The sequence below is a fragment of the Arachis stenosperma genome, chromosome 4, assembly GCF_014773155.1.
Source record: "Arachis stenosperma cultivar V10309 chromosome 4, arast.V10309.gnm1.PFL2, whole genome shotgun sequence".
Lineage (NCBI taxonomy): Eukaryota > Viridiplantae > Streptophyta > Magnoliopsida > Fabales > Fabaceae > Arachis > Arachis stenosperma.
In genome coordinates this window covers 41,725,365-41,741,743 of record NC_080380.1, presented here as the reverse complement: position 1 = coordinate 41,741,743, position 16,379 = coordinate 41,725,365, and the positions used below count along the sequence as shown (strand labels likewise).

General features: G+C 35.7%; 1 pseudogene; it reads left to right on the top strand.

Moving 5' to 3' along the window:
* Positions 1-355: 355 nt before the first annotated feature.
* Positions 356-2,411, top strand: LOC130974911 (ABC transporter C family member 6-like; annotated as a pseudogene).
* Positions 2,412-16,379: the final 13,968 nt, after the last annotated feature.

Sequence of the window (16,379 nt, the reverse complement as noted above, 5' to 3'; positions counted from 1 at the left end):
CCGTTGGTAAGTCCATGCATCATCACTTCCCCTGTTCTCCCTTTTCCAGATTTCCTTCTCCCTGTATTTTGAGATAATTTTGAATTGGTAATCAATTAATTTGTTAGTGATTGAATCTTGAAGAAAATTCCTTCTAGTAGGTTTGGAGATAACTGCTTGACTAAGTGTTGTATAGTACTTTTTCAAATTATATATTTAGATAGGACATATCGACATAATTGTTTCTGTAGTTCAGAAATGTTGTCATCCTTAAGGAATGGATGCTTGACATCTTCATGCTTATGCAGCATCTTTACATCTTTTGACTTTTATCATTCCAATTTGATAAATGTTTATTGTGATTCTCAAGACCTTGATGGGCATTTTAAATGATTATTTTAATGGCTATTATTCAGAGGAAATGATAGAGTCTCAGGCATATTTTCTAAAACTATTCTCAAGTAAATTTTGTAATTCATAAGAATAATTATTGTCGGATATTTTGAGGTTTATTTAAGTACTTTTTTTTCCAACTTATCAGGTGGATATTTTGATCCAGTTTGTCACTATGGCATACGCAGGTGCTATTAACACTTCTTGTTTCTTGATGTTCTATTCTAATACAGGTTTCTACTAATCAAAGTGCAATAGACATAATCGACGGATATTTGCGACTACAGTTCAATAGTTTCGATGCATCTGCATGGTTATGCTTCCATTTGGATATATTGTCTTCAATCACATTTGCATTTTCTGTGATATGCTTGATGATTGTTCTTTAAGGAGTCATAGATCCAGGTAGAGAATAATTAGATTATGATATTAGTTTAACTAAAAAAAATTACAATCTGTCTATAATGGGGAACTAAGTGCTCTACTTATGTTTGATTCTCTTATTGAAGGCCTTACTGGTTTATTTGTTACCTATTGACTCAATTTGAACTCGATAAATGCTATGGTGATTTGACTTCTTTGTGACTTGGAGAACAAGATGATATCAGTAGAAAGAATACTTTAATATACATCTATTCCTAGTGAGCCTCCCCTTGTTGTACAAGAAAATAGCCCAAGCCATTCTTGGCCATCATATGGAGAAGTTGATATATGCAACTTGCAGGTAATTAAAGATAGAAATTAGTTTTACATCTTACTCAATTTTGAATTCATGTTATGATTTTGTCTTCTTAGAGTTCACTTTTTCAAAGTGATTAGCACTTAAGAGAGTTTATGCTATGATACCTGTGATGGACTAATGATTTTTTGATGAAGATTCGTTATGTTCAACGCCTTCCACTTGTTTTGCATGGCCTCACATGCACATTTTATGGAGGATTGAAAACTGGCATTGTTGGTAGAACCGGAAGTGGCAAAACAACTCTCATACAAACTCTCTTCCGAATCATTGAATCGGCTGCTGTAGAAGTTGTGATTGATGGCAGCAACATCTCTTCAATAGGACTTCATGATTTAAGGTCTAGATTAAGCATTCTTCCTCAGGATCCAACCATGTTTGAAGAGACAGAAACAATCTAGATCCACTAGAGGAGTACACTAATGAACAAATTTGGGAGGTTGGTTTGTTATTATTGTTAAACAGATTCACTATCCAAAATTCTAAATTATGGACTTATAATTGTTCTTCTAACTCAAGAATATTCACACATTTACATTCCCATGTTATATATAGGCCCTTGAAAAGTGTCAACTTCATGATGAAGTTATAAGAGAAGAAGGAAAGTTAGACTCTACAGGTTTGCATTCTATTTTTCTTGAATCAATAATTATATATCCTCCTAGTTTATAACTAGAAAATTTTTCATTACTCTACATGAGTATAGTGATATAGTAACCTCTGAACTTATTGCTAAGGCAAAACTTGATGTTGTAGTTAGCAAAAATGACGAGAATTGGAGCATGGGATAGAGGCAATTGGTGTGCCTTGGTAGGGTTCTTCTAAAGTAGAGCTAGGTATTGGTGCTTGATGAAGCAACTGCATCAGTCGATACTGCCACAGACAATTTGATTCAACAAACTTTTAGGCTGCATTTCGCTGACTCCACAGTCATAACCATTGCGCATAGAATCACTTCTGTTATTGACAGTGATATGGTCTTGCTTATTCATTAAGGCAAGAACTAAGAAGTGCCTATTATTATTTATTATTCACTAAACCTTTGTTGTAACTTGATTTTCCATTTTTTGATTTTCTTTGTATCTTTATTTAATGCAGGGCTAATTGAAGAGTATAATTCAGCTTCAAAATTGCTAGAGGATAAGTCATCATCTGTTGCTCGACTTGTTGCAGAGTACACAATGAGATCCAAAAATAGTTTTGAGAAATCTTCTGATCACTGATTTAGACATATTATAGCTAGTTTATCTAGTAGAGTAATGTTTTGAATTTGTTGTGGTATATACCTTATCAATTTCATTTGGATGTATTACTACATTACTAGTATATGCTAGCAGTAGCAGATATTAATAATCTCATATGATCTAATGATTTATGATAGGAATAAATAATATTAATTTGTCATATAGTTAATCAATTGACATGATAAATAAGAATTAGCTTTAAGAAAGAAGAATTAGCAGCATAAGCAGAAACAAATTTGGCATGTGCTGCTATGTTTTATCTTTTCCCGTTATATTGCACCACTTCTAACTGTTAAAATTTTTATTTAGTACAAGATAATAGACTGCATAAGTTTGCAACTTGAAAATTAAAATCTTGACATGAATAAATGAAAATCTTGGTGAAATATGCATTGAAACCTGAAGTTGTATACTTAATTGACAATTTAGTGTCCTTTTTGGATTTGATGAATGAGATGCAAAAGATCATAAGTTCAAGCTAAATTAAACCAGATTAGTAGTGGGAAAAAAAGGGGATGACAAATAATTATTAGCATTTAACAATTTTTTATTGGAGAAATCTTCAAAGTTCATCAAACAAAGCACCTTTGTAGCAAAACTAAATTGGAGATCATGAAATTTCAATGTAATATATATAACTAAATAATGCAGTTTGGACTAAGAAACATTAATTTTCAAAAATAGTCCATAAAAAATATAGCGCATAATAATTTTTTAAGTAAAAGAGATGAAACTAACAACTCTTAATAGTTAATATAAACTAAACATGACTACATGACAATTACAATTTTTTAATTTTTGTTTGAATCTTTTTGTTTATACTTGTTGTAATTCCTAGTAGCAGAGTCAATGACATTATGCAGCATCAAGTTGTGGGGCCTTAGAATCAAATCCAACGCAAGTCGCATCCTTGTACCATCATTAACCTAAAAAATATAAATATTTTAGGTTATCAACAAAACCATACACATTAGAAAATGAAGTACTATTTTTTGTTTTAGCAAAAGAAAATTACATTTATTGTATAACTATACGTCTTCCTGTAGTTTGTCATCTAGATTGCCACCCATACCCCCACAATCATTACTGTGTTAAATAAAACATCATGAGAACTGTCTTTACAGCTATAGATGCTACTGCTGGAAAGGAACTTAAAGAAGTCAGTAAAAAACTAAAAATACATAACTAATAAACTAACGTGTTGTCTGCTACGAAATTCCATGACAAATATTTACCTCAATACGAAGAAGTCATAGCAATATCAAGACAAGATCTCTAGCCTGTAGGAACATTTTAATAAAATGGCCTTGATAATTTAATGCCAACCAAAACTAGGAAGCAAACAGTAGATATTAGAAAAGTTGTATACAGTAAGTAAAAGAGAATAGGACCTGTTCAAAATCGGTAATGCTAAATTGGTACTGAGAAGTGACACTTGAATCTGAGTTGGCTAAATTAAACAGCTCTTCAAATCAACAAGAGAGAGTTTGCTGTATGAGTTTTCACTAGTGATCAAATTGTTATGAAATATGTGTATTGTGACAATCCTGAAAATGAAGGCATATTAGAGAAAGGCACTTGTCTAAATTAGTGAACAGTACCAAGGAAAAAAACCACTAACACAGGACAGATGAACATAAAATCGCACGGTAATCTTTCACTTACTTTTTACCCCAGAATGTTATCATGGTAATAAATTTGAAGAAACCTAAGGCAAACTAATGGATCTTGTTGCTTAATTAGGCCATTATTTTATTATGATTGATGCATTACATACTTCCTTCTTCTATTGTTACTTAACCGAGTCAACTAAGTGCAAAACTATTTTTGTGAAATAAGACAATTTGTACATATTATAATACAACCTCCTAAGTGCACTGAGCTATCAGTTGAAGTATATCATGCAAAAACAAACTGAAATCATGAAGCAATGTACAATATGAGTATGTATGTTGTGAGCAAGGAAGTTAGACCATACAAATGAGAAACATTAACCTTTAGTTAGTATTTGATGCTTGAACATTTAGTAATCCGATTGCATTATGTTTTAGCCACATAAGAAGAAAAAATATCTCTTTGCATTTTTAATGTTAAAAGTTTACATATTCATATATTCTCTTAATTGTTACTTTTATCATTATCATATTTATTAATTTCTGAATTTGTTGTTATTTACTGGCTTCTTTAAAGTTATATGAACCATTACGATTCTAAATGTCCATTTGAGTTATCTTCTATCTATATTATAAAATTTAGAGATATGTGAAATGTGAATGGAAATAAGACTGGCTGTATTTTTCTTTTGTCAATTGGGGGTTTAGCTTGTTTGCTTTTATTTGATCCAAATCCCCGAATGGGGTATATGTTCAGTTTACAGTTTTTTATTTTAATTCATTCAGGGAAAATAAGCTATCAGTTGAAGTATATCATGCAAAAACAAACTGAAATCATGAAGCAATGTACAATATAAAAACTGTAGAGATAAATATAATAGGGGGTGTTTGAGCAAGATAGCAACAAATTGTAAGCCATGTCATATGAAAACTGTAACATGCACAAGTAGTGCATAGAAAACATAATAGGGGGTGTTTGAGCAAGACAACAACAAATTCAAAGTTCGATGATAATCAGTAACAAATCCAACTCTGATGATTTTTAGCAAAGAAAAAAAATTAAACTCGGTGATTATTCAGCACTGCAGCAACAAATTCAAGATTCAATCACTAACAAATTAATTGATTACCAATTCAACATCATCTCAAAATACAGGGAGAAGGGAATCTGGGAAAGGGAGAATAGGAGAAGTGATGATGCATGGACTTACCAACGACGACTCGATGACGAAGAGGACCCGACCCCAGAAGAGGACGAGCGACGAAGCAAGTGACGACCTTATGACGGTCCACGATCAACGGCGACTCGCGACGGCGAGTACTTGAAACCAGAAGACGACGAGCGACGACGATCCGACGAGTTGCTTCTGTCGTCGGTGAGGAGGAGCCCAAGGAAGGCCGCGAGACGTTGAAACGCCGGCTACAAGACGAGAGGAGCAACGAGACGCCGGTGAGGGTGAAGGAGTAGAGACTCTAGTGAGACCGAGAGAGATTCTAGTGGCAGTGAGAGAGAAGAAAGAGTTTAAGTCTCAGAATTGGGAATGAGAGAGACCTTCGTTGAGAGTGTGTTGATGAGAAACCCAGGAAGATGAAGACTTGAAGCTCTTTTCTTTTATTTTTTTTCTCAGTTTTTCAGATGACATTTTTTTTGTATGGACAATTAGAGATGAAGGTTGGGTGAGAAGCCAGCAAACCAAAGAACAAAGTGATTTTGTTTTGTATTTTTTAAATTTATTTAATTTTTTTGTATGAATGATTGATTAGGGTTTATGAAGAGACAAATAATTTTGTTAAATGTGTTTTTATTTTTATTTTTTAGATTATTTAAATTTTAAAACTATAAAATTAAACAATTTAATTAATCTCAAAGAGTAATTTTTATCTAACCTATACAAAAAAGGGTATTTAAGTCTTTTTATAAAATCAAACAAAAAAAAAATATTTTTTATTTTTATTTAATTAAAAGGGTGTTTTAGTAAAAGTAGTAATATAATATATATTTTTTAAAAACAATTTAAATGCTGACGTGGAAAATAAATTCCACATGTCTTATTGTTATTTGTCTATATTTTAAACGTATCAGTACGTATGAATTTATCATCGTACCGTAGTATAAAACCTATATTTGATACCGAAAAATGTTAAGTGACTAATATATTTTTAAAAGTTTTAGGAATATCAATATAGATTAATTAATATTGGTTTAAATAAAACAAAAATATTAATCACCTAATAATTTTTTAAAATTTTTTATATTTATTATTTGAGTTAATAAATAAATTCTAACTAATTTATTTTTTTACTAAAAATATTGGCTTTTAACATACAGTGTATATTTGGACTTTGGAGTAGGACGCATTTCAAATATTCCCTGGGAAGAATATAAGATGCTGAGTGACAAAAATGCATATGAAAGAAATGCACCTAGCAATCTAGCATATGTATTAGAGAGGCGTTAATTATTACACATGGTTTGACCAACGAGGGTGCAAGGAAAAACAAAGGCAACGAACAATAATGACAAAGTTTGAGAGAACATCAATCACATTTCTTCGTAGCTGTAGTTGACGAACCTTATTAACATTTCCAACAATATGATGCTGAAGCCCACCCAATTACTTCTATGCCGTGGTCTACTCGATCGTTCGTTCACCATCATTAAAAACAAAAAAGAAATTGCAATATATATGGTATAAAAATCAAATTAACAAAGGCTTTAAATTAAATAGACCTGGTCTATATATACAGAAATTATTTTTTATATGAATAAATATATAGTGTTTTTGTTGTATATTATTTTTTGGAGTGTTTTGTATAAAGATGGAGTTACAGAGTAATTGACACAACATGCATCTTGTGTGTTGCAGCACAGAGATTCATAGTAAAAATTCGCCATGTATTAGCCAGTGAGACAACACGCATCCTACGTGTTGAAAGAACAAAGATTTCTCACTTGGTTCTAAGACATCTTTACATTTGATCCATGACCACATATCGCACTTTTTGTAACACGTATCCTGTGTGTTGAAAGAGCAGAGATTCCTCGTTTGGTCTCAAGACACCTTTGTGTCTGATCCATGGTGATGTGTTTTGTTCCGTGTAACACGCACGCTGCGTGTTGAAGATTTATAGAATCCATTTCCATGCGTCCATCGCCTCGCATAATGGACAACACGCACCCTACGTGTTAACCCTAGTCTTTATGCATCCGACAGACATCTTCTCCGAAAACTGCAGCATGCAACGACACAATGGTGTCTTTAAAGGAGGAGAGGGAACTTTGCATTCATCGTTTTTCATTTTTCATATGAACATTTGAATCTGAAATTGATTGAGACATATTAAGAGTGGAAGAAGGTGATTAAAGAAGGTAAGTTTTGGTGAGAGTGAGAGTGAATAGTATATTTAGTAACTATGATTCGTAATTATACTGATACAGCAGAACCATGTTATTAATTATTTAGGACAGTCTAATATGATAAGTTTATTATCTTTATTAATTCAATGCTTAGTATTTAGAATTTATTATTTTTAGTGTGGTTATTTTAGTTGATATTATTATTATTAGCACTTGTAATAAGTTAAATTATTTAAATACTTTTTGTTTATTTTTCATTGATAATATTAATAATTTTATTTATTGTAATTTAATTAGTTATAATATGTAGTTATTAAAATTAATAAAGAATAAAAATATTGACAAATTTCTTTTAGAACTTTTGTTATTATATTTTTATTTTCTTTTATGTCAGAAATTATTTTTCTTGAACTTAGTAAATAATATAATTTACGATGTAATTGTTAAAATTAATAAATAATATAAATAGAAATTATTTTTTTGAAATTTTTATAATTATGTTTTATTTTATTTTATGTTATAATATTTATATTTTGTACTAGTTGCTAGTTATTAATATTAATAAAAGAAAGAAATATAAAAATGCAAATTTTCAAGTTTTATATAATTATTTTTAATTTCTATTTTAATGTTTTTTTAATTTTATTAATTTGAATAAATAATATTAACACTAAACCAAATTATCTGTAATTATTTTTGTATTAATTTTTTGAATTTTATGTAGTTATTTATATTTTATTTTTTGGATATAATTTTGATTTTAAATTTTGGATGTTATGAAATTGTTTTCTATTTTCTGTTTTTGGCTATTCTGTACCAAGTTAACAGGAATTTTTTACTGCATAAACTTTATCCACCAGAAATGTGACATCTAGCGGTTGACCAAATCTTACGAACAATAGGATTCTACTATGTCTTGAGAGTGAGACAGATTAGAGGGCATTCTGCCTTGCTATCTGCTCTTGTGGAAAGGTGGAGGTCGGAGACTCATTCTTTTGTATTGCCAGCTAGTGAGGTTACAGTAACATTGAAGGACGTGTTACACATATTTGGCCTATCGATTGATGGGGAGGTTGTGACCAGTTATATCGATAGCAGTCAGGACTTTTTGGTCAACTAGAACATGACGAATTTTTGGCAACAAACCCGTTGTGAGTAGTTCATCTAAAAGTACCTACCACTACTCCAAAATTTTGAGCAGATCAGCACTTACAGTCAGCATTTCTCACACATCTTTGTAGGTCACTGTGCCGTATATCGCGGTACGATTGCAAAGAGATGGATAGCCCGCTTGATTTGTTATTTGTTTGGGCGTGGGAGTGAATGTCCTTTCTTGTGTCCATTCCAAAACAGCGGCTTGCACTGGCTGATATATCGGTTGCAAGCAGGTAACATGTAAACCCCGAATAATTAGTAACTAATTAATCAATAAATTAATTATTATTTCATTAAATTAGAATATTAAATTTTATAGTTTAGAATGGAAGAAATAATTAAAATACGAATTTTGACACTAATTTTTAAAAAATTGACCCAAAAACGAGCCAACAGATCGAACTAATTAGAACAGATCCAAACCAGACCCGAACCAAGCCCAAGACCTCGTGTATAAACGAGGCATTCAACCTTCTCCCTTCCTTAAAATGAATTTCACGTAGAGGAAGAAAAAGGATAACAAAATCATACGAATCCTTTTTTTCCCAAATACTTAAACTCTTGTAACTTTCAATTTGAAGTTCTGATTGACGAGTTGTCAGCGGCCATCGTTTATCTTGGAATTCTCTACAAAACTCACTAAACAATTTGGTAAGAAAATCACATTTTCTCACTTAGTTCCCCCTTTTTCAGTTCGTGATTTGGGTTTTGATAATTGAGAGATTTTATGACTTTGAAGGTTTAGGGGCACTCTAGTAGTGGATAATCACTAGATTTTGTCTAATTAATCAGTGGGTAAGGTAAGAAACTGTTGAACCCTTTGAATCATTTAGTTAGTGAACCATATGATGATTATAGTGATATTGTGTGAATTAGATTATATTCTTGTTGATTTGGAGTTCAATTGGGCAGTTTGGAATAAAATTCGGGTGATTAAGCTTGAGGAATTGATATTTGGAAGCTTGGAGCTTGTAAAAGGAGAGGTTTTTAAGGTGTTTTGAGCTTAAGGAGGAATCGATTAAGGTACTATTTTGGTTTCTTGTAGTTAATGTTTAATGTCACGTGAAAACTTAGGCTAGAAGGCCTTAAGATAGAAATGAACTGAATGAATTATTGATGGATTGTGTATATGGTATGTGATGTATGGTAGTGTTCCAAGGGTTACCTGAAACTGTAGGTCGATCTTGGACGAGATCTATGGTGGTGGCCGGAGTTGACGTGTCCGACTTGTTGGACTTGGTGGTGCTGTTGATCCTTCGTCACCGGAGGGTGGTGGTACTTGCAAGAGACTCCGATGCTTAAGTTAGCACGTGCCTTAGGTAGGTTTTTAGTCGAATCACAGTATGAGTTATACCTGGGTGTTCCAGTGTATTTATAATAGCGGGGAATGACCTTTCTGGAGATAAGATAGTTATCTTATCTTATCTTTGAGTGAAGTCATCTTATCTTTAAGAGGAACCGCCTCATCCTTCTTTAGGCTTTGCCGCCTTTAGATTTGGGCTGTGTCCTTTCGTTTGGGCCTGTTTGGGCCTTTTAGTCGATTTGGTCGAACTCTTTTTAGAAGAGGTCAGGGAGCCTGACTTTGAAGAGGTCGGTCGACTTATCTCTGACCAGCCCGGGTCGTACAGCTCGACCCAGGGCATGAACAGTGCCCCTGCTTGAGCGCTGTCTTTCCTTTCGAGGTCATGTCCTTTTGGACTTTTGATCTCTTTTTGGAGAAGTTGAGCTCGAGCATTTTGTTGACCTTCGTAGACCTTCCCATTAGTGACTTTGAATGCGGAACGTTTCCTATTTTAATTACAACGTGCATTTTGCGCTTTTCTTGGGAATGTGCGAAGGTTAAAAACTCATTAACTCTTTGCCGTTTCCTTTGTTTCCCTCTTCGTATCTTATTTTTGAATTTGAAAGCCTCTTTCAGTTTCTCTTCTCCTTGCTCGCTACAATTTCTTTTTTCTCCTTACCCTTCTGTTCTTGGTGTCATTTTGGTCGTTGCTTCAGTCCCTGATCAATTATTGTCCTCTTTCCTCTGTAGGTTGGTTTTTCTTCTTCTCTCTTTTTTTCATATCGTTTTCTCTGCATGCTTGTGCTTAAAAGTTTTGACCTTGTTTGGATTCGTGTTGGAAAGTTTGAATCTTTCTGCGTTGTTGTGCCTGATTGTTGCTGTAATACGCGCCTTGATGCCGTTCTAGGGTTTTTTTGATTTATCGCTTGTTTCTCCCCCTTTTACTTGTCTTCTGTAAACTTTTTCTGTTTGTAGCTTGAAGTACTTTAAACTGTTCTTCTTTGAAAAAAGGTTGCATCTTTGTGATGATGTTTGATGTCGATGGTTTTCTTTGCTATTTTTGTATGAATGATTATTTTCCTGAGAAGTATTGATCTCCTTGTGGAAAGGTGTTAGGATTTTAGGCTTTCGACTGTTGCTTTTCTTCTGTCAGAGTTCTTTGCCCTGTTATTGCCTCTAAAGGGTGCCCCTGGATATTGGTGTAAGTCCTGGAGTTTCCCTTTTACTGCTGTATCTGACTCTTGGTATTCATACGTCGTTGTTCGAGTTATCTGTATATTTGTCCGAGCTGTGCGGTAGTTACCCCCTTTTTTCTCTTCTTTGTAGGAATAGTTGACCTATGTCTTCTCGCCAAAACATTGTCGCAATGTTTACTAAGGTTCTGGAGGGCATATTCGACTGGCTAGATTCTATTGTTTTGATGTGCGTCTCTCTAGTTGATTCTGAATATTGTGTGCGTCTTAGGATGCATCATAGGATATGTAGTGATAGGGATCAAGAGAAAAATTACCAGCTGGTGTTTCCTGACCCTGAGGAGAGGGTTAGCTTTCCTTCTTTGACAAAGGGAGAGTAGCCTTTCTTCTATGCCTATGACTACTTCTTTAGCCAACTGAATATCACCATTCCCTTTAACCTTTTGAAATCGGCTTATTGTGGGCTTGCAATGTAGCTCCTTCTCAACTCCATCTGAACTCCTGGGGCTTCATAAAAATATTCCAATTGTTGTGTCAAGAACTAGATGTCTGACCTTCTCAAGCCCTCTTCCTTTATCCTTTTGTTCTGACCAAACCTGGGGTAGCTAAGAAGAAAGCTTCCTGGATTTCTTTCCGAGCTTTCCAACAAAAGAAAGTGTTCTCCATGTATGATGAATCTTTTAGGGATTTTAAGAACTACTACTTCAAGGTCTGAGCTGATGAGGGAGCTCGGCCCTTCTTTTTGGATGAGAATGATGAACCTGCCTTCCATCTATGCTGGCAAAAGGATGTAGTAGTGACCAGGTATTCCTGGGAAAGTCGAGATGAAGTTGAGCAGGCCTTTGTGCATGTATTAGAGGAGAATTGGGGGGAACCCTCCTCATCTCGATACGAAGAAGTTCTTGGGGGACCCTTCCCTTCTTCGAGCTGAATTGGGTAGTTGCCGACTTCTTTTTAATTCTTCTTTGTTTACTTGTTTGTTTTGCCGATCTATACCTTTCTTTCTTGTGACTTGATTTTGCTGTTTTCCTTATTTCAGAGATGATGAACTCTACAGATTCAATGAAACATTTTTGTAAGGCCAAGAAGGCGACTGCCGCTCAGAATATTTCAGCCAAGGATGCTGGGGAAGGATCTTCTCAAGCTTCTCTAAAGAAGCCGATCATGGACACTACTGGGTCGAGGAAAGTTATCCCAACTCCCCAAGTTCGAGTGGTTCCTTCTGACCCTCCCCATTCAACCTCTGGTGCTGGTGCTTCTCCTATTGCTGGTCCACCTCCTAAAAAACAGAAAATTGTGGAGCCTTTCGATTTGGATGCCCCTGACTTTGATGTAGTAGGGTTTGTGGATAATCAAATTGCTCCTTTTAGTCGACTTCTAATGAATGATGTATCCATCTTTCATCATTTGAATTTTATTACTAGTAACAGTATTCGGACGTCCCATATGGGAGCAGCTTTATTCCGAACTGTTCAGGGCTCCCCAATCCATGCCCGTAAAAGCTTTTCTTGAGGATGCCAAGTCGAATTTCAATAGGGTTAAGGGCTTGAAGGATGAGCTGGATGCTAGGGTAATTAAGCTAGAACTAGACCTGGAGAAGGAGAAGTCTCGAGCTACCACTGCTGAGGCGGTTGCGAACTTGGCTGAAGAGACAGCGAAGAAATATAAGGAAAGTTATACCCGTACTTATGCCGAGGTGTTGGAACTGAGAGAGAGAGGCTTGAATCTGCCCTTGCGAATTACGCCGATCTCCAAGGTCATCTGGTAGATTTTGTGACGGCTGCTTATGAAAATTTAAAGGCACAGGTCCGAGTTCTAGCTCCTGAACTCGACCTGACACTCTTCAGCCTGGATAATATGGTAGAGGATGGTAAGATAGTTCCCGCCCCGTATGATGACGAAGAGGAAGGTCCTCCTCCCAATCCGCCAGTCAAAGGTTCTACTGCTGCGACTTCCTCAGCTCCTGCTACTGAGGCCAGCCATCCCGAATTTGATCCTGACATCCAAATTTTAACTCGAGAGGACGGAACTGTAGATGCGATTCCCATAAAGACTGTTCCTCCCTCAACAACTCAGGATGTTGCCACTGAGGAGACTTCGAACCCCTTGTGACTTTTCTGATGTATTTTGTATAGCCTGATTTGTGGGCTCTTAAACCCTGATAACTGTGTCTGGTGTGACTCTGACATTTTGGTTGCTTTTGTTAGCAACTTTATTTAGGAAAAACAAATACTTTCGAACCCTTAAGGTTGACTTTTCAGGTGGCCTTCTGAGCTTTTATTATAGTAGCTTTGTTTCTCTTGATATGTTTGTTTGCATTTTTGCAATTTCTGTGAATCTATGGGGAGTGTCCACACTTTGTGGCCCGACCTCTTCTTGATTGTTCCTTATTTTTCGTCTGCTTTCTGTTTGATTTTTGGGGCTAATTTGTCCAGCAACTTTTTAGTGTTCTTGTAGAACCTTTTTAGTTAGCCTTAAACAATTTTAATAGCCTTGTTGTGGGGGCCGTGGCTTTTTTTTTGGGCTAAACCATGTCCCTTTTTAGCGCACGCTTTTTGTCGATTTTGAGTTGTAGCTTTCGTTGGTCCGACTTTTCTTGTCGGTCCGATCTGTAGCTCTCGTCTGTCCGACTTCTCTTGTTGATTCTTCTTAAGTTATTTTTAGTAATCCATTTTTAATCAGACCTCGTCGGGTCTTTTTCTATGGATTACTTTTTATAACTTTTGTCGCTTTGATTTGGTTCGACTTCTTTTTGCCAGTCCTTCTGAACTTATTTTTAGTGTTCCATTTTTACTCAGACCTCGTCAGGCCTCTTTCGATGGATAACTTTTTATAACTTTTGTCGCTTTGGTCGATTTGGTCCGATTTCTTCTGGTCGGTCCATCCTAAGTTATTTTTAGCAATCTATTTTTATTCAGACCTCGTCAGGCCTCTTTCTATGGATTACTTTTTATAACTTCTTGCATCAATCTGTTTTTATCTCTTTTCATCTTGCCAAATTTGTAGAAATTGGGCAGTGAGTTTGGTTCTCACTTGGCCGACCTTTATCGAAATCGGACGATGAATTCGGTTTTCATTTCGTTGACTTTGTCATGATTGGGCGCTGAATTTGGTTTCACCTTGCCGACCTGTAGCTTTGTAATCGGGCGATGAATTTTGCATTAAGATTAATGCGTCTTGGTAAAGAGAATTTGTAGAAAATCTGGAGAGTTTTATTCAAATAAACAATAAGCATATAGGCAAAAAGAAAATATATACATGTGGGTGCTTACCCTTCTAAGTTAGCTAATTTTGTAGATCTTGGCTTGGTGCCTTGTTAAAAAATCTTTTCAGGAAAAAGAGTGCACCTTGACCTAAGATCTTTATTACCTTCTAACTATAATACCTTCTTAGGTTGCAGGCGTGCCATGACCTTGGCAGCTCTCACCCCTCGAGGTCGGACACCTTATAGTAGCCTTTTCCTAATACCTCTATAACTCGGTAAGGTCATTTCCAGTTAGCTGCTAGCTTTCCTTCTCCTGGTCAACCTGTGCCGATGTCATTTTGGAATAGGATGAGATCGTTGTTGGCAAAACTTCACTGAACTACTTTCCGATTGTATCTTGAGGCCATTCGACGTTTTAATGCTTCCTCCCTAATCCGAGCTCTTTCTTGGAGTTTTGGAAGTAGGTCGAGTTCTTCCCTTTGAAGTTGGGAGTTGACCTCTTCATTGTAGCAGATCATTCTGGGGGATCCTTTTTTTATTTTTACTGGGATCATTGCCTCCATTTCATAAGCCAATCGGAAGGGTGATTCCCTTGTTGTGGAGTGTGGAGTTGTCTGATATGCCCATAAAACTTGTGGGAGCTCTTCATCCCAGGCTCCCTTTGCATCCTGTAGTCTTTGTTTTAACCCAGCTAGTATGACTTTGTTGGCGGCCTCTACTTGTACATTAGCTTGGGGTGTTCTACGGATGTGAATTGGTGCTTTATTTTTAAGTCATCTACCAACTTTCTAAAACCTGCGTCCGTGAATTGAGTGCCATTATCTGTGGTGATAGAGTAAGAAACCCCAAACCTTGTAACAATATTTCTGTATAAGAATTTTTGACTTCTTTGAGCCGTGGCATTAGCTAGGGGTTCTGCCTCAATCCATTTTGCAAAGTAATCTACCCCTACAATGAGGAATTTGACTTGTCCTGATCCTTGGGGAAAGGGTCCGAGGAGGTCGAGTCCCCACTTTGCAAAAGGCCAAGGTAATGTTACGCTAATGAGCTCCTCTGGTGGGGCGATGTGGAAATTAGCATGCTTTTGACATGGTGGGCATGCCCTAACAACCTCGATTGCTTCCTTTTGTAGGGTCGGCTAAAAGAATCCTACCTAAAGTACCTTTTTAGAGAGAGCTCGTGCCCCCAAATGATTGCCGCACATGCCGCTGTGTACTTCTTCTAGGACTTCCCTTGTATTAGAAGTTGGTACACATTTTAGGAGGGGTGTTGAAATCCCTCTCCTATACAAGATGTCGCCTATTATGGTGTAGTACTGTGCCTCTTGTATCAGTCTCTTTGCCTCCTTTTTATCTGTAGGGAGTGTCTCTGACTTGAGGTAATTTATTATGGAGGTCATTCATCCTTGATCCTGACTTGATATGGCTAGGATCTTTTCCTCCTCTGAGATTGATGGGTGATGTGTGGAAAACGATCCAACACAAAACTCACCGGCAAGTGTACCGGGTCGCATCAAGTAATAAAACTCACGGGAGTGAGGTCGATCCCACAGGGATTGAAGGATTGAGCAATTTTAGTTTAGTGGTTGATTTAGTCAAGCGGATCAAGTTTTGGTTGAGTGATTTTGTATCCAACAGTAAGTAAATGACAGAAAATGTAAAGGGGGAGGGAAGAATTGCAGAAATTAAAGAGAACTGAAAGTAAAGGTGCTGAATCTTAAAGAACAAGAAATTAAAATGACTGAAACTTAAAGTGCAAGAAATGTAAATTGCGGTAACTTAAAGTGCAAGAAATATAAATTGCTTGAATGGAAAAGGGATTTGAGGATTGGGATTTCAGAATTCAAGTAAGGGAAATTAGATTGCAACAATTATCAAAGCAAAAGATGATTTGAGTTCAGCAGATCTCAAATAGAAAGGGAAATTAAATTGCAGCAGGGGTTCACAGAAGAACCAAAAGGAAAATGGGATCTCAGGACTCCAGAGACTAGATAGCAAAGTCTAGATCTCAATTGCCTTCTCAGATCCAAATTCACAAAGCAATTGACAAGAAATTAAAAAGGAAGTAGTAAAGGAATTGGGATTCAACTCAATTATGCAGTAGAGAAATCAAAGAGATCTTAAATGGAGATTGAGACAGAAATTCCTCAATTCTTCACATCCAAGATTCAAACAAGAAAAGTAAAAATGCTCAAGCTAGAACAAGGAAGAAGAGAGAT